Source organism: Semicossyphus pulcher, unplaced genomic scaffold (genome assembly GCF_022749685.1).
Source record: "Semicossyphus pulcher isolate SPU_LCO1_2020_fin unplaced genomic scaffold, fSemPul1.0.p SCAF_8, whole genome shotgun sequence".
Lineage (NCBI taxonomy): Eukaryota > Metazoa > Chordata > Actinopteri > Labriformes > Labridae > Semicossyphus > Semicossyphus pulcher.
This window is the reverse complement of record NW_027211759.1, coordinates 27,671,229-27,695,884: the sequence shown is the minus strand read 5'-3', so window position 1 is coordinate 27,695,884 and position 24,656 is coordinate 27,671,229. Positions and strand designations below refer to the sequence as shown.

General features: G+C 45.9%; 1 protein-coding gene across 4 annotated transcripts in view; it reads right to left on the bottom strand.

Moving 5' to 3' along the window:
* srgap1a (SLIT-ROBO Rho GTPase activating protein 1a) overlaps positions 1 to 24,656 on the bottom strand; it is a 91,928-nt gene that overhangs the window by 66,457 nt on the left and 815 nt on the right. The window lies entirely within an intron of this gene.

The following is a 24,656-nucleotide window of genomic DNA, read 5'->3' as shown; positions in this document are numbered from 1 at the left end:
GTGACCTTAGATTATAGTTTGACAATGACGTAAGAGAAGTGATCTAATCCCATAGGCAAATATTTGCATGAATAAATGCGTCACTTCAGTGTTTGAAGAAAGTCAAACAGCTCCCTGTGATCATGCTACATGTGATTCCCCTGCTGCAGGGAACATCAGCTGTCTGACTGGTTCCTCACTAAACTAACATGACCTGCAGAATGCCTTCTGTTAAAATCAAACCATTGTAACCCAAAGTTTATCTGTAGTTAGATCCATCTGTCATGGAGAGTGTTCCTCGACTATTACACGGTGCATTCCTGTCGCTCTGAGGTCATCTGTATGGTAAACACGTGTGGAGGCCTCTTTGCAGAGGGATTTGGGTGTTTGGAGTGTGTGTGGGGGAGGCATCAAAGCCCTCTGTGATCCCTTTCAAACTGTGGAGCTGAGGGGAGACGGGAGCACCTGTGCACTTTGTTGAGAAATGACACTGCAGGATACAGAAAGAAAGGACAGTGTAATGCTGCAGAAGAGTAACCGTCACTCCATTCCTCTCCCCAAATGTAAGCAAGCGAACAAACTGCCACAGCTCCACAGGCTTTTACAACCACACTCAGGTACATGTTGACATGAGAGGATAGTGGCTTTCAGAATTAACGCAGGGCTTGTAAAGTTGTCAGCAACAATTCCAGCTGACTGATGGTTATCCAGTCAATGAGGCCCTGAATGCACATGATGTCGATATGCACAATGAGAGCGCGCTGCTTGGTCTTTGTGCTAATCAGTTTGGACCGAGGCCCTTTTGTTTCTGAGCTGGATGTTTTCCAATCGCTCCTTTGGAGGCCACATCACATACTTCCCATAACCCCATTCATGGAGACAAATATGTCCAAAGTTGCAGTTCAGAACGGCTTCTGATTTGCCGGATAGGCCCGTTCCATTGTCAAAGAAAGTGCCTCGTAAGCAGGATGGGTACTGACCCACATTGTTGACCTCCAGATAGAGAAACTGGGCTTCGGTAAAAACAACTCGCCCACCGTCAGAGGCCACAGAGATAAGGTCGTTTCTTGATCTAAACAATATGCTCTCTCCTGGTGCTCCTAATAAACCTTGCAATGAATAAATCAGTCTAAAAAGCATCTTTACTTCTGGTAAGTGGAGCAACATATTCCTCTATGGTTAGCACAAAATACCACAAACACTCAGAGTTTCTACAGTTCTTCATAGTTGATTACAGTCCTCACTACCAGCTATCTGGGACATGCTGAACCACATCAGTCCCTGTGCTGCTTTTCCACATGCAGAGTGGCTCATCAGCAGGACCTGAAATAGCAGCTGAGGCCTGGGGAGGGCCGATACAGGAGGGTGCCCGGCCCCGCCATCTGCTTCGGATCTGGGGTTTGGGACTAGGGGGAGTTGCCCGTGCCTCTTCTGGAGGCTGGATACAAGACAGGATAAATACCATCAAAGGTAATTACGAAATCAGCTTTTAACGGAGCACGAGCTCTCAGTTACAGCTGGATTGGGATCACATGCCTGCACGAGCTGAGAATCAACAGTTCATCTTCTGCTGATGTCTTCTGATGATCCAACAAGGATCCACCGCCTTCCTTGATCCTTGTTGGGCTTTCACTCATGTTCCGGCTTCTTTCATAAATGCACACCACATGGCAAAAGTTATACAAAAGTGGCCTCATCCCAGCAATTCGACAAAAGGATGTGCCTACCACGCTGATCATTTCTGCGGAGCATGACTCACTGAGCAGCGAGGATTAATGTCGAGTCTTGTGGTAACCAGGGATCTGTAATTTGATCTGGTTCGGCTTTTGATGCCTGTGCACAATTTGTTACAGGCCTTTCAGCGAACATATGTTTCTTAATACATTAATGTGTCAGTTTCACAAAAGATTCTGTCTTTTAATAATTCATGCAAACCATTTGATCAGGCTGTGTTCGTATACGATATTTAAATAGAAGAAACCTGCAGGAAGGATCCTAGATGGGAATGTGGGAGATTTTAAGTTGGGCTCTTGCTCATGGCAGCACATGGCACACATCTGTGCCAGTGAAACTATCAGCATTCTCTCTTGCTGAGACGTTTAAACCAAGATCTAAATTACACGTCGGGAAGCACTCTGAACTTCTTGGCCGTCCAATTCACGTCTTCATGTCTCTTTACCTAGAGCTCTCTCTGCATCGTTAACAAGAGGCAGATGGATGGGAACTAAAAGGCCCATAGGGTGACCGACTCTGACCAGCACTGTTCCAACCGGCTGCCACTGAGACGTGTTATCTCCCACTCGTGGCATGCAGGCACTGGACAGGTCTGGGAAACAATTACGGGATGAGATCGGACAAGCGTTGTGTGATCGATGGAGCTGGTTGGTGACTTTTAGGTGGGCAAACCTCAATGTCATCGGAGAAGCAGGCCAAGCCCTCTGGTCACTTGATCCATTTGATGCTTGGTGGAGCATCTTAAGAGTCAGTTTCTGCTTTTCACATGCTGACTCATTAGAGCCAAGAAGTCATGACCAACAGAGTCACACACACAGAGTGACTAAAGCTTTAGAAATAATACCAAGGAGGCCTTATCTAATGACTTCATTAGGATGGTGTGACCAGTCAGAAATTCGTCATGGTCTTGGTATGTTGGACCCGAACACCCCCTCTGCCTTACATCTGGGCATGAGAGCTGGAATGTGTCACTGATTCCTGTGTGGTTTTCTTCTGAGATAACATCACTGCTGGGATTAAGTAATAGACATCCAGGCCTCCCTGTTATTCACCAGCATGTGTCCGACCTGCTCTGCCTGTGATAAAACACACAAAGTAATAAAAGGTGACAGATCTGGTGTTTGGTTGATGTAATGCTGTCATGGACAGAGTTACGACTTGAGGAATAGTCCGGTCTGTCTGAAGGAACACAGACTCGCCAACACGGCTGAACAGATTACCTACAATCACACAGCAAAGCCAAACTACACACAGCATGCTGCCAGCTTTACTAAAGCATTGTATCTAACAAAAGTACAGAACTGGCAAATATAGGCTCGGTTACAACATCTGACGGACATGCTAGCAGCTCCCCCAACCCCCGAGAGGAACCAATGGAAGTACTGTAGGCGAGTATGCTCCAGTTAATGGCCAATATCCTCCACCACCATGCTTCGGGATATTTATGATCTAACAGTGTTGTGGTGCTACTCATGTGAAGTGGCTTACAAGAGGTACACACACTTATCTTCAGGGGCAGCTTTGTTTATTGGTCACCACTTCCACGTCTGTCCTGCTGAGGAGCAGATGACTGTGAGCTGCCTTTAGCTCATGCAAATGCTGATTTCCTCGGACACGGACGCACACACGTAAGCGTTACTTCTCCCAACAATTCCAGCACACACACAGGAAATGCAGTAGTAGCTGTGACTGGAGTTCTTGTGTTTTCTCTTGGGCCCAGGAGCATTGTGGGCGGCAGACCCAAAGAGTTCAGGTTCCTTCCTGCGCTCTGGTTTTTATAGTCTGATTCAGAAACAGCTCAGTGTTCAAACAACAATACACTCCCACAGTCAAAAAACAGATGTTAGACTAGACCATTCTGTCTGAGCAAAATAAACTCTTAAATCCATGCCAGCTCCGATCAGCGAGGTGATATTTAAACGCGTAATTTCAATAAGTGAAATGTAATCATCTCTGTCAATTAGATTCAGCTCTGCCAAATGGCATAAGAGCCAAAAAGCCAGAGGCCGACAGCAAGCAGGAGAGAGATCAATCACTGCTGGCATTACGGTGGCCTGTGAGGACCATCGTTTTGATCCAAACAAAATAAGAGCGAGGAGCTGAATGCTGGGAGAAGTTAGCACACTTTAGAGGCAGAGCTGTTTGTTCAGCTGCTGGGGAACATCGAGGCGTTCTGTTTGATCTGGACACCGCTCTGGTGTGTTTGGATCGGCTGAGGATTGTGTGGCTGGATGTGTGTGTCTGATTTAGTCTGCTTCTGTGGGGTAGTGAGTTTATGTATACATGCATGTTTGTGTGTTTACCCTTTCAGAGGAATGCTTCACCTGTTGTACTGTGGTGCTAAAGAGGTTGTAGCTTCCTTCCTTTGAGTCTTGTTACTGCTGTCTGCTCTGAGTGGGTTTCCATCAAAATCATACTGTCAAAACTTTGTCCACAGAAACACCTTACAGAACTCCAATAGATTAATCTACTTCTTTGTTTCTGACCCATAAGTACAGGTCTGTTCCTAACAAGCATAGACACTTGCTTTGGTGTCCTATTAGGTCCCAAGCAGTGCAAGAAATAGTGTCTTGTGTGTTATACTGGTGAAGCAAAGATTAGAGAGCATCCTAAGTAATGATTAAGGCCTATTCATACCACCATATTGCACACACATATTGACCAATGTTGCTTTCCAAATAATGCGTTTCTGACATGGGAACTAGTGACGGGCAAGTTGCCTAACTAATGTAGTTTTCTAGTAAGCCAACTGCTAACATAAGGCGAACATAAAGCTAGCAGTTAGCTAACAGGACAATAAGTTCCAACTGTTTGCTCAAAAAAAAACACTGCTGGGTTAGTGACCTTTGGTTGTACACTCATTTTAATGATGCATTGTGGGATACTTGGAGTCCACTATTTAGTTTATAAAAATTGTTTCACTAGACATATGGACAATACTACATATACTACATACTCCTTATATAGAGGACTAAAGAAGGAGTAGTGAGTGATTTTGGCTGTGTCTCAATTCAGGGGGCTGCATCCTTCGAAGGACGCGTCTACAGAAGGATGAGTCATTCGTAGCCAGTGTAGACGGTAAGGCCGAACTGAAATGAGACGGTCTGGCCTACGGAGGATTTCCTGTTTGTGTCACCAGCTGTTCCCGCCCTTAACCTTGCGTCACAGAGCGCCTGTCGGCTGAGTGGGCCTTCGAAATGGGACAGCCTTTGAAACGTCGCTGTGGCGCAATCAGCCTTCAAATACGTCCTTCGAATGACACAGCCGCTGAATGCCACAGCTTTTCAACGCTCCAAGATGGCTGTCTTTTGGTCATGGCACAAATATGTGTCCATGGTTACTAAAGTTGACTTTAATAAAGAAAATGTGTGTACTTTGCATGCATGAGTGATTCCACTGATTGCAGCAATTTGCAAAGTGCTGCTGTTTTAATCGATCTGTGACAAAGTCTTAATACAACAGAAGCTGTCCGAAAAGTCAAAGACAGTCTGCTCGTTTCCCCCGTAGCTCTGGGTGACCAGTGGAATCCTTTTGTAGACTCAAAGCTGACCACAGCTGCCGTCCTCTGCAAAGAAAGAAGCTGAAAACTTTTCAGAGACACGTTTCAAACATGCAGAGAGTGAGAAGTGATAGCATAGTGTCGCAAACAGAACAAGACACAAAGACTGACGCTGTTCCTCTGAAAGACGATTACAGAATGTGGAGGAGTTAAAGAATCAGTTACATCTGTGTGGCTCGACTTCAGAGGAAAGAGAATCCGTGAAAAGTACATTGATCTCTTTCAGTCTCTTGGCCAGAATTCACCCAGTTTTCTCATTCATCTCCTGACCATCCCCAGCTGCTGTGTCTGCTGCCCTAAAGGGACCAGAGAGGGAGCTCGTGTGGGAAAGAAAAGAGGGTCCACATACTGAAAAACCCAGTCCAGGCAAAGGCACCAGCTTGTTTTCATTATAAGGACGGGTTAAAATACTATACCACACTGGACATTTAGTGTCTACCTTTTGGTTTTTCCAAGTGAAACCTGACACTTTGTCCTTTTGTTTGGGGATATACGTGGAGGGAGAGATAAAGGGGCTAAAGCTCACATGTCACAGCAGCCAATCAGCCTCTTATTCTCCACAAAGCTAACCTCAGGCTAAAGACTTGGCTGGGCAGGTCCTCCGCTCTAACAGTTGGGATGTTTGTTTGGGGTAACAATACTATGAAAATCCTGCGGTGGGACAGCTGGAGAGATAAATGCTTTTAAAGAGGGTGTCGCACGAGAAACATCTGGAACAGAGACGCACACGCTTTCATCTGAGGGGATATTTACTTCCTCTCGCGGTAAACAAATGGAAACTGAAACAAGCAGGCAGAACTCTGAAAGGCGAACCTAAAGAATGAAGGAGCAGCTTCGTGGCCGGCGGGGATAAACGTTTGAGGAGGGGCTGTGGATGTATTCCCTCCTCGTGGGCCCCAAGGAGGCAGGAAGGAGAGAGAGAGAGGGAGAGAGGGAGCATGTAAATGAATAGCGACACAATATGGCTCCTCACCCACGCACCTGCATGCGCTCTGTGCAAACACACAGGTAGAGGGGGAGTGTGTGTGCACCTGTGTGGGGATCGAGGACATTACATTGCAGGTATGCAGTCGATGAATCAATCCGACAGCTCTGTCACAGAGACGCTGCCCGCCCCGTGTCTCTCCTGACCTCCGCTCTCAGCCCGTCTCCCTCCGCTGCACACTCGACAGTCCGCTCTCAGGTCAGGTTTTGTCAACTCAGGGCTGCCAAACTCGACCCTCAGACCCTGCTGCTTGTTGCTGTCCCTTTGATGATGCCTCCTTTTTTACAGAGCATTTACCTTTGTTTAATCTGAAGTGAAACTGAGATGTGTTTTTATTTATATACCACCAAATCTGCCTTCCTATGCCACCTGTCTGTCTGTCCAGCTGTCTAACCACCCAGTCTGTTTGTCCATCTGCCTTCCTCCACAGTCTGTTCACCTCTACGTTAAAGTTCTTTTGTCTGTCCTCCCTCGCACCAGCGTGGAGACACCACGGCTGTGCAGGGGCACCAGGATCCCGGGCCCCCAGCCAGCTGGAGCCGCTGCCCGCCTGAGTGACAACGTGTCCCCACAGTCGGGACACCGTGGCACCGCCGGGCCAGAGGGAAGTACAGGGGGGAGAGGAGATGACTTAACACGGCTACAGCTCAGGTGTCACTGACGAAGCTGCACACAGCCGACATATGACCAAAGAAGAAGAATGCAATACAATGCACAACAGCCATTACGATATTTCCTACAACTTCTTATGAACTTTGACCCTATGGAAACTTCATCCCATCATTTAAAGGCAACAAGGTTCCTTAAGTTACAGGTATAACTTGTCCGAGCCTCATGCTGCAGATCAAAGCCTAATGTAGCTGAAAAGCAGGCAGAAAAACAGACCATAAAGGCTGCCAGAGATGCAAGAGAACACGAAGCTGTATTACTGTAGATCGCTCGCTAACATCCAGGTCCGAACAGCTCAGAGAAACTAGCCCCAGTCTCACAGAGGTCTCTGTTAAAGCCTCCCAGTTCTCCATATTACACACTTCATCTCCATAAACACCTGCCTCATGTGTCCCTTCAGACTCTTCACAGACGTGGAGGTCCTAATGCAATCTTAGTGGACGGCTCTCTTACATTAGCGCAGCAGGAGAAGTAGGAAAATACCTGGAGGCTATTTTTCCTTTCTGCTTCTCGTGCTCGAACAGTTCATCTTCTGTCTTAATGAAAACAAATACCAGCAGAAAGCCGGGCCTGTGATTAGCTTCATCCATCTTTTAATGACTCCAAGAAAAGATCAGTTGATGAAGGCAGGCTGGGAACTTCAAAAATATGTTAATGCAGGAGCGGCTCAAACCTGGGCTTTAAGAGCACAAACAAACACACAGGCGAGACGAGACAGTAAAGAGCGAGCTCCTGGTGGTTTGAGATTCAACAAAAATTTGCCCTGAAGTCTCAGCCTGCATTCATAATGCGTAACACTGGGGTTGTCTGGATGAAAACAGTAGCCCTTTTCACAATGCGGTTCCACCACAGCACTGTAACCAAGCTCGCTGTCATGCCGCCTTTGTCATTCTACATTGGACCAAGCAGAAGCTAGCAGAAGCAGAAGGTGTGCGAGGTGTAAACAAACGCGCCGCTGTTTCGTCCTGCCGGCTGCGCTGTTTACACTGACGCTGTTACGCCTCTGTTACCACCTCCGTTACCACCTCCGAAGCCGGCTCAGAGGCCGAACCACTTCGCCCCACCATTCCACCAATAAATCAGTTAAATAAATGTATCTGTTATTAATTATCAATGAAATGTTTAGATGATTTTCCGGGCAAACATGCCAAAGATTTCCACACATGTGGGAATGTGCAACCTTCTCTTGTCTTTTATCGGCAATCTGTACAGAGTGACACGGTAACCCATCAAGACGTGTTTAGTTATTTCACTCTGGACTGTTGTGGTGGACCGACGGGCCAAGACAGCATCTAACAGTGGCATAAAGAGCTAATACCACCGTGCTACTTTACATGATACACGCAGGACAGAATGTGACAACTTCCTGTTAACATGAGGAGCGTGTTTCTTCCAAAGGGTCAAAAGGCCAAAACATTAAAAGTAAGTAAATCTTGGTATGCATTTATTTTCCCACAGTAAGGAGAGAGGAGATTTATCTGCACTTTATCTGATGTGTTGTTTGAAACCTCCTCATTCTCTGTGGTTGGCTCTGTGATTGATGACACCTTCAGGAGAGCAAACGGCCAGCCAGACTTCGGATCAACATCAGAGCGAGGGCAGGAAGACCCTGAATTCAGAGCACAAACCGGAAACATCCGCCATTCCTCCATAATTTGTACAGTATCCACTAAACAGCAAAGAGAAACATCATCCTCTCCTCGTGTGTTTTCCTTCTCGTTACTGGGCCCCTCCCCTCGCCGCGCCACAAAAAACAGCCCCTCGCAGGATGTGTGGTTTCTGGGCCTTTGATTGGGTTAAGCCAGCAGAGGAGCTGGAGGGACCCGAGGAGGAACAACCCTGCTATTCAAGACCAGGCCTGTAATTCCAGAGGCAGGGAGCTGTGCTGTAAGAGCCGCCGGGGAGAGAGAGTTAGGAAGGGAGGCAGAGAGAGCAGGGGGAGATGGTACGAGGCCAGCTAGTAGCAGAAAAAGTGTTGGAGAGGAAGGCTGAGGGATCGAGTAAACACTGTCAAAGAGGAACTGCACAGTTTGTAGTGGAGGCTGCAGACTATTTTTTACACTTAAAGGTGACTCAACAGGCCAAAATAAAGCAGTCAGCTGGTGCAGGACAGAAACACAGAGTCTGCACACCAACACTGAAGACGATGCAAATACACTGAAACATCATGCAGAGAGCTTCAACATACCAAAGGTTTGCATGTTGATGCTCACTGCACCACACACAAAAGAGCATTCACTTGATTGTGCACAACAGCTTCCATCTGTTAGCTAATCAGTAAATCTAAGGACTGCTGTTGTCGACTTTCTCGTCCCATTTTGCTTCCTACAACTTCAAAACAAGCTTTACGGAAAAAGCCCCAAATTCAGTTGAAGTCATACATGTCGTGTCCTAACCAAGAACACAAAGATGCTCGTCTAAAGAGACTTTTTAAAACTTTCACCGACTCCAGTCCTCAACTCACATCTTCATGGAACAAGTTTAAAAAGACACAAGGCTTCATTCAAGGTCAGCAAAGACAGATAACACTTCTTATCTGCAAAGGAGCAGCTGGCGGAGACAAAGCTGAAACTTTGTACAATCACACACGCACACGCACACACTCTCTCTCATTCAGCCTTCTCTAAAAATACTTTTAAAACCTCACAGTGTCCAAACACAGGCAGTATTGATTACAGGGATAATGGCTTTAAATTATACTCTAAGCTGCACACAGCGTCCTTGTGCTGCAGCCGTGTGTGTGCGTGTTAATCGGATGCATTAATGTTTGTTTAGTGATGTCCTCTGTGGGCGTGTCCTCTGTCTGTCTGTGCACTCCCATCAGTCATCTCTCCAGTCAGAAGCAGTGACAGGATATTTGGACAAAAGGATTTGTAGGTCAGGAGAGAAGACGTTTTCCAGCAGTTTGTTTCCTATTAAAACCAAATGCAGAATGCGCTGCAGAAACATACAAGATAGTGACATCAATAAAACTAACTAATCTTTTGGCTTGCATCTGTATTTATAGGTAGAGACCATAAGGGGCATCAAAGATGGCATGCAGATAAACCCCAGGTAGCAGCCAGGTCTGGTCGAGCTACGAGCATCATTCCAGCATTTATCCTCCCGTTTGCATCTTTTCTGAAGAGGTGAAAACATTGAACAAGAAGTAGAAACTTCCCACAAACTCCTCTGAGGAACAACAGCTCATCGTTTCCCACCTGGAGCTCAGAGTCGTGACAGCTGAAACAATCCACTCGTGGAGACGCTTCAGCCTCATGTAAACACGTTCAGTTTGGGGAATGTGGAGTCTGAACGTCCGCAGGGAGGCAGGAGTGACACAAGAGCTGACTTTTAACTAAAATATACACAGTGTCTGAGTGAGAATACATTTGATTGTTAAACATAATTTAATAAAAAACATTTGCCTCTTTTTAAGATGTTAAATGTCATGAAACATAAATTCACCTTTTGAATAAAATTAGAAACACTAGCCATAAAAAACAAACCTAAGCAACAGAGAAACTGAACTGAAAACTATCTCCACATTGTTGACCAAGTTTTTAATGTCACATATTATAATTCATCTCTGTGCACAGGGCAATGCTTTACTCGATTTGGCTGTTCAACACGAAGCTTCAACCATTTGTTCCTTTTCTTCTGCAGTTCAAAACACACCAGACTTGGTGTTAAGTTGGGTTAGTTTGAGTTTATCTGGATTTACATAATCCCGTCTGTTAGTCGGACATTAAAGCATTTCCAGACGACTTCTTTGGAAGTGTTTCAAGTCACATCACTTGTTTAAACTTCAGTTTTTAACCAGATGATGGATTTTCACCTCCCTGTGGAGCACTAGAGAGTAGGGCTGCACAATTAATCAAATATTAATCCTGATCACGAAGATCTTGTCTTCTCACGATTAAATAATTGATTGACAGTGTTCAAAATGCTCCGCCTGCAGAAAACTCTGCTGCATATCAAATCAAGCGCTCCCTAAACTAACAGCCCCTCCCCCAGGAGGCGATGGAGAGGTTTGGGCTGACACACAGATTCTCAACTTGACTTAACTTTGGTTTGTTTTTTGGGAGGAGGAGACCTCTGCCGATCATTCCGCTCCTGTATAAATCTGATTTATGATGAAAACTGAGGAGAGAGGAGGAAAGCGTACGGTCTGCCTTGTTGCTCCGGCGTTGCTCTGTGTACAGTGACACAGCTAAAATAAGTGCACAGATTGAAGTGACAAATGCCGTGACTTCTTGACTTCAGGACTTAGCTAAGGAGATGACTTCCCCTCAGTCAGACAGGGGGATCAGAGTGAGCTAGATGCACCTGATGTGTCTGGACAGCTGCTGTCCCACGTGGAGAGCTGGAGCAAAGGTCCCTGAAGAGTCTGATACAGTCAGCCTCCTGCTTCCTCTGTATCTCCCTGTTTGTGGGTTTGTGAGTCTGTAATAACGCCGTGACTGCACTATTATAATGAAATTTAGCATGAAAGTGTTCTGTTTTGTTCCTTATTTAATTTGCTCTGTAGAAAATGCAGTAAAAGTGCAACAAGCTGCTATCAGCCCACACACGATCATGAGCACAGATCCATCACTGAGATTAAAACATCTAGAGAGGAGGAACCTCAGAGGAACGTTAGCATGCGTCCTTGTTACTATCTGATCAGTGGCTACATGCCTGCAGGACTTCATGTGACTACAGAGGCTCATATATGACCTCCGACAGATCATGACTCAGTCTGAATGTCAGAGGAAGAGCATCAGTCCGACTCTGGCCTTCAGTCGGGCCGGTCACAGGCGAAGGATTGAGGGCACAGGGGTGGAGGCTAAGAGGGGCATGCGGGGGTTACAGTAATGAGGTGTATGGATGGGTGAGCTAAAGCTGGGACTGAAGATGGAGGGTGGAGAATTAAGAGCCGGTGGGGGATCGCGGGGGGGCTTTGCAAAGAGCTGGAGATAGTCCACCTTTACACATTAAGTGATCAGGAAAATGGACAAAAGCAAACATCACACTGGTTCACAGCAGGAGGAGCAGATGTTTGTTGACTCTAAAGGTTCTATAAATAGCTGAGTCGATGTTGACATTAAATGAAACCTTAAAAAATATTTAAAAAGTAGATTTTAGACGGTTTCCACCAACACAGACATCAGCGGGGGGACTTCCTGCAGCCACGGGGAAAAACGAAAATTTGCCAAGAGCTAAACTTCAAAGCAAAAGCACAATCTGAAATCAAAGAGATATGATTATGCTGATCTGATAAACTTCAGAGCTTCAACCAAATATGCACACATGCATTTTTAATGTCTGTTTAAGGCCTGTGAATGAATCAGAGCCCAAGAAACAGACCAACTATGATCATCATCTTTCTATTATCGTGCATGTTTCAAACGTTTCATGAATCCACAAAATATTAAGAAGGACTTCATGTTTCCTGAGCTGCAGCTAACCGATGTGACAGCTCAAAGCAAACTTTAAAAGTAGGAGGGAATTTAACGCTGCACTGGATTTGAATGTATTTGCTCCGAGTCTGACGCAACAACATCTGTAAGGCCAGAGCCGCACTGCGAGCATAGTAATGAGGCTGCCTCCATCGAGACAGCTCTCTGCAGTGCAGCTGGGTTTGCTGGTGTAAAGTCAGACAGGGATAAATATTTGCTCCACATTCCTCTGCTTCAAACTTCAAGAGATTCTTACCTGACAAAGGAATCTTTAGAAGGAGAGGGAGCAGGAACACAAGGATACAAGATTATGTAAGACGGAGGACTGAAACACACATTTTCTCCCCAAAACTTTAACTTGTGCTGACGGCTTCCCTGTTGAGTACAAGTGGCCGCATTCACGTGCAAATACACTTTTGGTCATGCTAGCTGAGTGGATCTTTGGGCTAGGGATAGACCGATTACCGGCCGGGCCGATATTCGGCATTTTGACGCATATCGGCATTGGCCTTTTTTTAAAAAATTTTTTAAATCCGACGGCCGATAAGAATTCATGTCTTTGCAAATTTTATTTAACTTTGTTTTATTAACTTTATAAAACTTCAGGAAGTTATTTATTAAAATTTTCAGTTAACTTTATAAGAGATGCTGCTGACCCTGGGAACTCCCTGCGCTTTTTGTTTCTTTGTTTAATAAACATATGCTTAAAGGCATTTAAACAAAGTTAAGTGTTGCAGTTTGTATTATTCAATGTTTTGACGCCAATATTTTCACTTTTACTGCAAATGAATATCGGCTCCAAATATCGGTTATCAGCCTCCTTGACTACTAATAATCGGTATCGGTATCGGCCCTGAAAAAACCATATCGGTCTATCTCTACTTTGGGCATCAGTGTCCACTTCTGGTCAACCTTTTGGGCACATTGCCAACAGATTAATCCATCCATCCATCATCTATACCGCTTATCCTGGTCAGGGTCAAGGGGGCTGCAGCCTAACCCAGCTGTTATTGGGTGAGAGGCATGACACATAAAGACAGACAACCTTTCATGCTCACATTCACACCTACGGGCAATTAAGAGTCACCAGTGAACCTAACGAGCATGTCTTTGGACTGTAGGAGGAAGCCGGAGACCACGGAGGGAACATACACATGCTTGGGGGTGGCTGTGGCTCAGTGGTAAAGTCAGTCGTCTTGCAATCGGAAGGTCGGAGGTTCGATCCTCAGCTCCCTCAGACTACATGTCGAAGTGTCCTTGGGCAAGACACTGAACCCCAAATAGCCAACGGGTATGATGGTATGTTATGAATGTGAAGACTGATTGACAGTTGGGCACTTTACGTAGCCATCAGTGTGAATGTGTGTGTGAATGGGTGACTGTGATAGGTAGTGTAAAAGCAACTTTGAGTGGTCGCAAAGACTAGAAAGCGCTATATAAGTACAGTCCATTTATGGGGAGAACATGCAGACTCCACCCAGTATGTCTGCACACATTAATGTTCCCCAAAAAGTGATGTTGGTTATCAGTCTCAGCTGTTATTTGTTTAACCAGTAAGGTGCTGCACACCTTACCTGCTTAAAATCTGCATATTGCTATCGTGTGCATATTAGCATGCTGATGTTAGCATTTACCCCAAACCACCAGCATGTATAGAACAGCCTCACAGAGCTAATAGATGGCTGAATGAATGAATTAACAATGTTCACCCATGTGTTGGTCTGTGTTTCGCCAATGACACCGTTTCTAAAACTGCTTCACAGAGTGTGACATCACTGTCTCATGTCTCTGATGTAGCACAGTGTAAGATCACATGTCCTATAGTTGCTGCTTTTCTTCTTCACCGTCCTTCAGCTCTTTTCTGTGTGTCAGGCATTGCTGAAGAAGTCGTAGCTGTGGTTCAAATCACTTCCTTTCTTCCCCTCACTCAGGTTTCAGACTGAGCGCGCTCACTGTGTCCCGCTATGCAGCCTGAGGCCCAATCAGTCCCCTTGTCACAGTCCCAGTCTCAGCCGGCAGGGATTGATTTCTCGCAAAGCATCAACGGTGAAAGCCAAGCCGCGGAGAATGAGGAAGTCCACAATGACACCCCCCTCCAGCGGCCCCCCTCCCTCACAGGGCAGCAGAGATCAAGACAGGCTACCATGATCGGCTCAAACACACACATATAGAGAGAAGAAGAGAGAAAGAGGAGCTTCACAAAGACCTCATTCCCAGATAATTACAGTGGAAGCCAATATGGAGGAAGTGACAGAGAGCTACGTGTTGTTATCTCCTCGGCCGCCCCTGAGGGAGCCTCTAACTGCCATCCTCTCCCACTTTTCTAAGTACCAACTCCTGACTGAGAGCAGGTTCTCAGTCTGGCTCTCAGGAGCCGAGACGACACGTCCTCCACTGTAAAAATGTCTGTCAGAATATCTCATTAAAAGCTTTTGTCATCCTCCATGTGTGAACACAAACTTGACAAGACGGGACAGGTGAAATCAGACGCCGGTTTAGCCTGCAGGGGGCAACGGCACACACATCCGCCCAAAGCTTTGGGATTACCACACGAGATCTGAGCCGAGCGCGCCCGCAGTGTGTGACCGACCTCGGGGCAGCTGCTCTGAGCGCGAGAGCGAGGGACAAAGAGAGAGAAGAAGAAAAGAACAGACAGATCAGCTTTCACTGCTCTTTGTTTCTCTGCTATAGAGAGCAAGACTGGGGCTTTCTCTTTTCTGTCCCCCACAGAGCCCGGAGTTAGAGGCCGACCTCTGTGTGTGTGTGTGTGTGTGTGTGTGTGTGTGTGTGTGTGTGTGTGTGTGTGTGTGTGTGTGTGTGTGTGTGTGTGTGTGACCACAGTCCACTCATGCATGTGCCACACACACCCAGCCAGGTTGCCATGCATCACACCCCTGTGACACGCCATTAACCAGGACAAATCACAGGACCCCAGGGGAGACGGGCGCTTCCTCCACACTGCCTGATTAAAAAGTAAGATATATGAGACATGTCCACAGAGTGTGTGTGTGTGTGTGTGTGTGTGTGTGTGTGCTGGGCCGCTGACTGAGCAGGTTTATGCAGACACACACAAACACACTCAGACAAACACAAACTGTGTGGGTGTTTTTGAATTGTTCTAAACAGTCTGCTATAATGGCGCTCCAGCAGCAGATCACAGTCTAATATTAAGGAGAGAAAAGGTGTCCTGTTCCTCCTCCTCCTCCTCCTCCTCCTCCTCCTCCTCCTCCTCCTCCTCGGTACTCTTTTCTTCATGTGTCACCCAGGCTCTCCTCAGGGTTATGAGAAAAGGGGCCGACCAGGACAGGATCTCGCTCGCTCTATTTCCAGACCAGTCTGATCTAAAAAACTAACTTTGCTGTGCAGCTCATGCCACTCCAATCAAACTAGAATAAAATGGGCTGTCAGGAGTCTGCAGGGACTTCCTGCAGAAAGCAGCGTGCTCCACTTCATCCTAACCTAAAAAAATCCTCCAGAAAAAGAAATGACACCACAAAGATTTCCAAGAACCACGTGGCAGCTGCTGGCAGAGCTGCTGAGCTCTGAGGGCCGTTTCTTCTCGGGGTTTCCTCTCGTGGGCAACCTTAAAACAATAAATCGACGGAAAATATGGTCACAGATGCTTTAAATGACTTTGCTTAGGTAAAGTCTAACAGTCAGCATCCACGGTGGAAAAACAAAAAATGGTCGCTGCAGGAACTTTTTCTGTCACCCGGGAATCATGAGAGACTCTGGTACAGGAGCCATCATTTTCAGCGGAGTCACCAGGGACGAGAAGTTGTGTGAAACTTAACTCTAGGATGGAGTTTAGACTTAATTATGATAACATTTAAAACAGACAGGATTGCCAGTTTCTGGACTAATCTAAAAAGAAAAAGAGATGAAGAGAGAATGTATTTGTGAATGAGATTAGAGCACACTCGAACAGGAGAGAGGGGGCTTGGATATACCGAGCCGGCGTGTGCTTCTGTTTCTGTTAGTGGTGTTCAATTCTAGATAAACACAAGAACAGATCCTTATTTTTAAAAGGTTTTAGACTCACAAACTTCATGGTGCTAAAGATGTGTCAGACGGGAATGCAAGGACTCAGATTTCCTGAGTTTAGGTCATCTTGTTCTATATTTCAAAATAAGAGCTTTAACCTTCAGCAACAGGTTATCATAAACTTTGCAGTTGAGTTGCATAAAAGAGTCTAAATCCCAATGAAAACATAAGTTTAAATCTCATTGACCATTCGTTTGAAGGGCCAACGAGCATCCTTGTCCCTGCGTTCGGCACGGGAGGTCGTTTAATTCCCCCGTCTAATTGGACAGAGTTGGCAGAGCTGAGGTCTGAGGATTCAGGTCAGGGTTCAGAGGTCAGTGGTTTGGTGACATTCGGGTCAGGTTGTCCTGGACTGAAGGCCGCCAGCAGGGGGTCAGTGAGAGGACAGAGACACAGGGCAGGACTGAAGCCTTTAACTCACGGACGCCTTGTTTGATTCAGTCTGCCGTGTGTGTAAATATAATAGTGTGACACAATTAGATGATGACTGGATTCTTTTCTTCGGCCTGTGTCAGTGGACAGGAAGAAGACACAATAAATATCAGCTCTTCTATCTGTTGGATAATAACCGTGTGACGTTGGACCTCATGACGATGAAATAATTGTGTTATCTATGGAAACAGCTGACCAACATTAAGAGGAAGCTGGGAGAGTTTTTAGTGTTTAAAACGCTTCATAAATGCTTCAGATGTAAAATAACTATAACTACATAACTTCTTCTTTCACCTTCAGTTCATTTCACTGTTAAACACTCGGAGGAACTCTGTGACGCTCACAAACGGAGCGGACGTAACACAGCCAAACGAGGACTGAGACTTTCTCCATGTGTGACCGCTGGCAGCGCGACACAGCGAGCACTGAGGGAACATGGCCGACAGATCTTTATCCGTAAATGGCTCTTTTTTTTTTATTTCCAGCCCCACACATATCTGGAGCTGCAGCAGTGGCTCCAGTTTCCATCTCGGGGGGAGGGCGGAGGAGGGTTCAGGCCAGAGCTCAGAAGAAGTGCCTGCGGCGGCTCAGACACTCTCTGCTCGGGCCCTCCTCCTGCTGCTGCTGCTGCTGCTGCTGCTGTAACCCACAATGAGCCTTTATTGTGAGGCTGATAAGCTAAAAGCTGAGGGATCATGGGAAACTCTCTCTGACTCTTCTCCTACCACCACTAAAAACAGACGCAGTGCATTGTGGGTACCAGAGATAGAGACAGAAGCGACCACATAAAACAGGGCGGACATTTTGGGGCGTCTGCAGCAGTGAGAGGGCATTATTTTTCAAAATAAAAGCTTTCAGCTATAATCAACAGGCACAAAGGCGACGAAGCCTTTATTTGACATTTCATTGACTGCTTCTTTTTATAACACTATTCCTCCTCAGGGCAGCAGCCCAACATGGCCGCCGTGCCTCCAGAGGTGGTCTCTGGCTATTGATCAGGAGGGCAGTCGGCTCAGAGCCTGCTCCCCTCGGGTCACGAGGTCGAGGTAGAAGAAAGAGGCAGGGGGAGGGGACAAGGGAGGAGTGGTGCGATCAGTAAATTAAACTTCTGTTCATCAGTGTTTTGGGTGGATGGGAGGAGGGTTCACGTCAGAGGACGGGGGGGGGGGGGTTGTTTTTTAAGAAACACTGTGTGAAACTTTTTATCAGACCAAAAGAATCTGTGAGGTTTGTGTCTGTGTGATTATAAGGCCAGAAATTAAAGACTTGACTGCGGCTTTAAAAAAAAGAGCCTGATGTCATTTGAAAGAAAATGTGGTTATGTTTGAAATTAAAAGGAGCTCGTTGGGGGCTGTGCACTGACTGGCTGTAAGGTCTGCCTTAGAGGTCAAACAGTATAACATATTCAGATTTATCTCATCATATATACAGTATATACATGAGAACACAGCAAGTCCCTCCTGTAACTCGTCTGTCTCTGTCAGGTGCAGGATCGATGAGCAGCTGTCTCATGAGGCTTCACCGGGCACCAGAATAAAAGTCGCTTGGTTCAAACATTTGATTATTTTGAACTCATTATTTCAAGACAAAAACTGGAAAGCCCACCAGCCGGAAGCAGCCAGACGTGAGTGATAAAGATAAAACAGAAGGTGAGAGCAGTGCACTAGTTGTTGACAGAGACTGTGCATCATCGAGTTATTAAACTAGGTTTGTTTCATCACTTAATTATGTCTTATTGATTTAATGGAATTAGAACATCTCGTATTTAACAAAAAGATGGAAAACCTTTTTCCTAAATGATAAACTTGATTATTAAATGTTTATTTGTTTCATGGTTCAAACTTTAGCTCTGAGGCGAACAACTTGACCCCACCATCCTGGCTCTGTGCGTTTAACAGAAGACGAGACGTAACAGAGGTGTGATAATCCCGCCTTGAACTGGCAGTGTAAAAAGGCCTTATATAAGCTGTGATCCAGTTACCCACTGACGGTGGAGATACACCACTGCACTGATCTACAGGTGGCAGAGCTGCAGCAACAATCTGAGACGAAGACAAGCTGGTGAACACGGACGGATGATGCAGAATATAATATTCTTGAAATAATACTGAAAATGTTTCATGAGGAAGGAAATGGATTTAACATAACTTTTGTTTGATAACCTGCAGGCGAACAGGAAATAAGACTTTGGTTGTTTTGCTCTTTCCCAAACATACATGCGGCTGTTCTCCCTGCAGATATGTCCCCTGTTCTTGTTTATGTCGTGAACTCTGTGGCACATGCACAAAATCATAGTATAGACTGAACCCAGATTACACTGTAACGTGCCAACAGTAGTTCAAAGGACCGAAAAGTAAGCTGTTGGTTTATTTAGTTATGATTACTACAATTACAGACTGAATGTGAGCATGATAATAAAGGTTAACATGGCGGATTCACAGATCTGTCTTGAAGGGTCGTATCAAATAAGTGGAGCGGAGGTTAAAGCAGACACTCGTCTCTGAGCACATCAGTGGTTGATATGACGACTGAATGACACAATAGTAGAACTAAAGTTCTTCTCAAAGCATGACGACCTGTTGAGCTCCCGAGGAAACAAGCTCCCCTCTCCACAAACCTTCACTAACAGGTAAACAGGAACAAACTCTAGGTAACATCCTGAACACGGTGAGGCTTTGCAGGTGGGAGAGGACGGAGGACTTGGGACCCTCAGTCTCGGCTTCAGTTCCCAGAGGGTTGATAATGCGGGCGTACCTGAGCCGAGGAGCAGGCCACAGCTTGTGGACAGATTGTCGTGATCAGTCAAAGCTTTGACACACAAAGAGGAAGCCAAAGTGGCAGATGTCACATTGTTTAAGTGAGTGCTGTAAATAAGGCAGACTTCACTCGTAGCCTGTTGTTGCTGATCTTAAAAAGCTTTCGCCGCCGTCACTAAACGCATAAACGGCTTACATTTGGCGGATAAATCGGCGGAACACACACACAGACGCAGATTAAAACAAGTCAACCAAGTGACCTCTGTCTTCACTTATTCCTGCACTGACCTCATACCATCCCATCCCCCAACCTCCTTCCTCCTAATCCAGGCCTACTGGGCGGCAGACAGCAGCACGGCCTGATGGTCAAACTGTGTCTGTCTGCCTTCCTGTCTGTCCATCTGCTGGGCTCCAGCAGAGCTTCAGAGGAATTAAACTTGTCTAGAAAGTTGCCAAAATCTCTCAAAATCCCCCGTCAGCTCTCCTTCTTATTTCAGTTATAATTCCTCTGTTTCACTTTCTCTAAGCGCGGTCCAATTCCATTAACACCCTGTACTCTGCTATTAGCTAATGCAGTAACAAACTGAATGTGATCCAGCTCATTACCAGGCTCCACAGTCCCACACAGGGGTTCTTCTCTTTGCCCAAACACCACCAACAGAGACGGGACTTTTCCTTTCTGGGGAGAAATTAAATTAACCAGAGCTACACATGGCTTCTTGTTTTGTCTTTATTTGCAACACTGGCACTAAAATTACAACCTTTTTGTTTGGACTGGAGACAAGGGCATGGAAAGGGGCAGGTTTGGATGTTTTTAGGGGGAGGTGAGGGGTCGGGGGGGGCTGCACTAATGTCCCGGTGGCCTTTGTGGCGACAATGAAAAGCACAGCAGGGAAAGTGAAGCGTTGCTTGTGCTCAGCAGAGTTTATTAAAACTGCAAAAAGGGTGAGTGGTCACAGATGGTGCCGTCAATAACCATTCACCCACACATGCAAACACACGCTCGTGCACGAACACACACCAACATCCAGCCACACCCCATGCCATACCACTGGGTAGAAACACACACACACAGAAGGGGGGTTAGTAAAACAGATGGTGGGTGTGTGGATGGATGTGTGATGTTGTGGTGAAGTGCTCGAGGGGGCGTTTGGATTCCGTTAGTCTTTCAACCTCTAACCTCCATCAACACCTCTGAGGAGCTGTTAAAGACGCCGAGCCATCACGGATCCACCCGTGAACACCGAGCAGCGTTAGCTACAACCTAACCGCTGCAGGACGTGCAAAAGAGTTTGTTTCAGAGCCAAATCGGTGACGCTCATTGAAAAAGCACATTAACACGATTTAGATTCATGACAGACAGTGAGAACAAAAGGTGGACGTGAAGGTATATTAGAATCGGTACACTATTAATCGTGTTATTGGAATAGTTAAATACCACAGGCAACATTTGGCATTAGTTTCCAAGTTCACCTTCATGCATCCTACTGTCCCATCAGATATCATCTTCACGCGCAGAGACAGACACGTCATCGCGTGGCTGCTGCTCGGTGATAATGGGACAAAATCTGAGCGTCAGTAAAGGTCGGGTTATGGCGACAGCTGGCTTCAGATCCGCTCACGCTCCTAAACTCACAACTGACAATATTTACAAATCTAGAGGTCAAAGGTGGCGTGAGGACACCGGAGTCTGACAGCTGCTCTCGCTGTTTTCTCAAAGATATTTGAGGACATCACTTGTGACTCCGGGGACGTGCACGGTGATCGGATTATTCCTCTGATGTTCCTACTTGATTAAGCAGTAAATGCAAATAAAAATCAGTGGAATAACCAGGACAAAAAGATGCAAAAAAAAAAAAGGTAGCCGTGCAAATGTGACATGATGTGACGTGGCTGCTGGCTGTTATGGTTTGTTGTATGATAAAATAGTGACTGTAATGTTGCTGTAAATAAAGGAAACGGAGACTCGGGGAAACATTTGGGTTCTGCTTTCTGAGAAAACACTCTGCCAGAGTCTGTCTGTGTTCATCACCCCGAAGATACTGTTTGCTTAAGTCCTCCAAAGCATTCTCACTCTTTTATAATCTGATATGTTTTTTTTTTCTCAGCACGATGAGCCCGAGGAACCTTTCAAAATAAAGCAGCTTTATACTCCCCACATCATCACAAGCTGAAGTCTGCTGACACACTGGATTTATTCCACTGAAACACCATGAAAGACACATTTAAAGCTCAATTACAGTTCTGACTCTGCAGGATCCAGATGTGTCACAGCAATGGACAGTGATAAACACATACCTGCACATCCTCAGCCACGCAATCAGTCAATATTTACTCCCACAATTAGTGCTGTAAATAAAGACTTATCCTTTTAATTTGGAAGATAAGCAGGAGTTTACCACCTCAGAGCCGTTTCCTGCCTTTAATCCCCCTGCATACAAACATGAGCAGACCTCAGTATGCAGAGGGGCAGGGCTCTGATTTCACACGGTGCAGGCAGGTCAGAGGAGGCAGGCTTTACGGTGACCTGGGGAGGGGGTCTCGAAAGAGGCTCAAGGGGTCCTGCTGAGAGAGTCACGACCCCCAGGCTGCAAACAGCAAGCCACAGTCTGACATCAAACCCACACCTTACCCAAGAGAAACACTGCAGCGTTTCTATGCCCCGATCCAGCAGCGCAGCCCACAGATGATGCACATGTACCCGCATCCTTTCTCAGCTGCTACCAATGACTGTAACAGGCAGCAACCGATGTGCGCTATAAAGCACTAACAGGCTCCCCTGTCTTTAACCACTCTCCTTAATGTCTTTGTTTGTCTAGATGCCGATTGAAGAAATTAGCAAGAATTAAATCCCCGTGCTGCAGAGCTTTTACAATAAAGGGTAATTTCCTTGAATTGCCAAAATGTTCACATTCACTTTAATTTTATCTGCAGGAGGGTGAAACAGGAAGTTAGAGGGTTCTTAAGAAGCGAATGTCAGCTGAATGACAAGTCGGGCTGGAGAACAGGACTTTGTAGGGACAGTCAGCAGAGACATCTGCATTAAAAACCACTGCTGGAAGACTTGAAGAGCAATGGCAGAAGAACACTGTGTAGGCATGACTTTGAAACTCAAAGGGGTTTAAAATGATGCTTCTCAAAAATATGTTGGTGTAAAACTGCTGGATAATGGCAGACAGCCACAGTGCACATGTCAACATCAGGACAGAGGATTCAGGCTGCAGATCAATGTGGTTACGTAACATGATGCAAAACTATCCTCCAGATATTTGTTGAAATATTGTGAACAATAATAAAAATGTCTAATCTGCGAGACGCAGCGGATGCAGGCCAGAAAGATCAAACATGGGCTCCGGCTGTTTTCTGAGCCGCTCGTTGTTCCACTTCTTGAGTAATCAATGTCTGTTGAGCAGAATGTGCCTCCGGCCGTCACAGCTACTCTGCAGATGTGATCCCACTCATTATCACTGCTAACTCTTTCACTCATAAAGCGCTTTACGGATGCAAAATCAGGAGCTGCTCACACACAGAATATTTAATGTTGACTAAATGGATTTTATTCTTCTGCTAGCGACTCACGGTGGATATTATTCCAAAACAAACTGGGTCTCAGCCTTCTGCAGGAGTCGTCTGATCCAGTTAAGACTCTCATTCACATTAAGCACAATCATAAAAGCTCCGTTTGTAACATCATGTATCTTTAAAGTTGATTACAGGGAGCGCAGTTTGCATAATGACAGGAAGAGTGTGATATATTGTTAGTTCCAAATGCTAAGACAGACGATCCCAGTGCATCTGCTCCGTTTAAAAAAACACTTGAATAATAAAAATAGAGAAAGTCTCACACTGAACACCCGCAGGCTATTTGCAATGCAAAAAGAACAAGAACAGCATTTTATGCAAACAGCTCGGCACTACCTGTGATGTTCCTGTGAGGATTAAAAAAACATCCCCACAGGAATATTTACACGCCTGAGTGCATCGCCCTCAGAGCTCCATTCTGCATCTCCAACGAAATAATACAGCCTTTACATCGATTCACTGAGGCTGGGTGGTCCTTTATATGCAGCAACAGCATCCTCAGCAGCATCAGGTTGTTGTTATTGCCCCGCTGGGCTCTGCATGACAAATGGGAGCCTTCGTCATGTCTTGTTCAACATCCCCTATGACTGTGCATCATCTTCTATTAAAGGCTGGAAGCCCTTAGTCATCCTCGCAGAGAGAAGAAAGGCTGCTGAACATTCCTCGCAAATGAGAGCTTGTGCTCACACACATGCCATCTTGTAATTCCTCAAGCAGCAGTGGTCCCTTCTCTAATCTAAACCCCCCCTGGACCCCGCTAACCTCCCCCTCCTTTCTCTGGATTTAAGGTTGGATACCGGGGACGTGAATAGGTGGTATTTCAGCGTGCTAAGGGCGCTAAGGAACAGAGCTGGTTGGCTGGGGGCCAAATCCCCATAGTTACCCTGGAGCAGCTTCTTTCCTGTGCTGGACTGTCTGTGAATAAGCTACCTCTGGTCTGCATGCAGGAGGGGTTTGAAGGAGACGAGATAAGTTTGGGCAGCATCATTACAGTGTCTAGCTTGATGCTTTGGAGTGAGTGTGTGGGCTTGTGACATCAATCAGGAAATAAAAAAGGGGGGCAAAATAGTAAAAAGGGGCCCAAGCATGTGCAACCAGCTGTTCTGAAGCAACACGGTGCATCCACACACAGGTGTGCTGCCTTAACTTGTGCTCATCTTGCTGTAATAGTGTGGGAACAATGCGGTAACTACAAAAGATCAATCAGTAGAGTTGGAAGTAACAGGTTTTTGGAACCGTGATTATTATAAAATGCACCAGATTGAAAAGTTACATTTGATGCAGCAGGTAAACTCTATGTCCTTATTGGATACACAGATTACCTGACAGGCTGTTTATGGGGAGGATAATGATCTTTGTCGTGTTGGTGAATGTGCCGAGCACTTTTATTGTCTTTCACATGCAAAACTACAAAACAAAAGACTTAAATCCCTCCTCTGCCAGACATCAGCTCAATTACCAATCTTTTTATGTTGTTAATGAAGTTCACTATTTCT